This window comes from Nicotiana tabacum, chromosome 18, assembly GCF_000715075.1.
Source record: "Nicotiana tabacum cultivar K326 chromosome 18, ASM71507v2, whole genome shotgun sequence".
NCBI lineage: Eukaryota > Viridiplantae > Streptophyta > Magnoliopsida > Solanales > Solanaceae > Nicotiana > Nicotiana tabacum.
In genome coordinates this window covers 93,682,746-93,684,735 of record NC_134097.1, presented here as the reverse complement: position 1 = coordinate 93,684,735, position 1,990 = coordinate 93,682,746, and the positions used below count along the sequence as shown (strand labels likewise).

Genomic DNA, 1,990 nt, shown 5'->3' with positions numbered 1-1,990 from the left:
ACTAGTCTCTTTCGATTACCTAGAAGAATCTATGAACTCAACCAACAATATAATGCAAAGATATCACAAGTTATGCACCTCTCGATTACATGAACTAATGAATATAGATGCAGTAATTAAATCATCCAAAAATGCTTTAATATATAAAATTAGAGTTATAATCCACAAATAATCATCAATACACGCTCTAGCTCCTCATTCTTCTCCCAACACCATTTCCTCTTTCAATTTCCAAGGCGAGTAGAATGCATGAGTTTATTTAGCAATGGTGGATAACCAGCACCCAACTGTTTTTCAGAAGGTAGCTAACCAGATGCATCTGAGCTCCAGTCTTTCCCAGGATGTCCATGCTCGTTACGGGGCATTCAAAGTCCTGCTCTCTATTAGAGGCGCTTTGCATATGGCAATTACTCTAATGCAGGATTGCAAACCTGCCAAGCCACACAAGATCTCTCATTGATTATTGCAAATGCTTCACCAGTGTTTGTGCAAGCTCCCCAAGAAAAAGGACTTGTAGCTTTTGTCACTAACTTTCTTATAGGTAGTTTTCTGCTGCTGTATCAAAAACTGTTGTTGCCCCTATTGAGCGTTTGAAACTTTTGATCCAAAACCAAGATGAGATGATTAAGGCTGGTAGACTATCAAAACCATACAAGGGAATTGGAGATTGTTTCGGGAGGACAATTAAAGAGGAAGGATTTGGTTCTTTGTGGAGAGGAAACACAGATAATGTCATCCATTACTTCCCTACTCAAGCCTTGAACTTTGCATTTAAGGACTACTTCAAGAGGCTCTTCAACTTCAAGAAGGAACGTGATGGCTATTGGAAATGGTTTATAGGCAACCTTGCATCTGGCGGTGCTGCTGGTGCTTCCTCTTTGCTCTTTGTTTACTCCCTTGACTATGCTCGGACTCGTCTTGCAAATGATGCCAAGGCTGCAAAGAAGGGAGGTGGGAGACGGTTTAATAGTTTGGTCGATGTCTACAAGAAAACTCTTGCAATTGATGGAATTGCTGGATTGTACTGTGGGTTCAACATTTCATGTGTTGCTATCATTGTGTAACATGGTTTGTACTTCGGAATGTATGACTCCTTGAAGCCAGTGCTCTTGAGTGGAAGCATGCAAGATAGTTTCTTTGCTAGCTCTACTCTTGGGTGGCTTATTACTAATGGTGCTGGTCTCGCATCCTACCCAATTGACAATGTTAGAAGAAGAATGATGATGACATCTGGTGAGGCTGTGAAGTACAAGAGCTCATTCAATGCCTTCTCCCAAATCCTTAAGAATGAGGGTGCCAAATCTCTGTTCAAGGGTGTTGGTGCCAACATCCTCCGTGTTGTTGCTGGTGATGGTGTTTTGACAGGTTATGATAAGCTTCAGGTCATCATTTTTGGAAAGAAATATGGCTCAGGTGGTGCCTAAGTTGGACCCTAACCACTTGCTTTTTTAGAATTATAATATGGTGATAAAAATCCTTCTGTGATTAAATTCAAAGAACCATTTCGGGTGCAGGTCTTTTACTATTACATCTCGCATTTTCGTACGTTAAAAGTTTCTTCTTCGGTCAACTAACGTAGAATCGGGGAGGAGATCATCTTGAAGTTAACATATTAACAAGTAATAAATAAGTATTATAAGGGATAAACAGGTACACGGATTAACGAAAACAAGTTTCGTTGAAAGTGGACAATTTGGAATAAAATACGGGTCGAGCAATAATACCCGAAAATTATAAACTAGTACCATGCAAGGTACCATATGACCACGGTAGTGTAATATATAATGTATATATATAAAGTATTTTGAAAATAAATAGAATTATAAGTAATTTGTGATAATTCTTAAATTATGCGGGTAATAGATTAATTATCGGGTAACGAAACATTACTCGGTTAACTAATAAGTGGATAAAAAAAATTAACAAAAACTTACTCTAAAAACGTGGCAGTAGACTACCACTTAAGCATATGACTCATGGTCATATATGC

The 1,990-nt window shown here is 38.4% G+C and overlaps 1 pseudogene; it reads left to right on the top strand.

Moving 5' to 3' along the window:
- Window positions 1-212: 212 nt before the first annotated feature.
- Window positions 213-1,424, top strand: LOC107759282 (ADP,ATP carrier protein, mitochondrial-like; annotated as a pseudogene).
- Window positions 1,425-1,990: the final 566 nt, after the last annotated feature.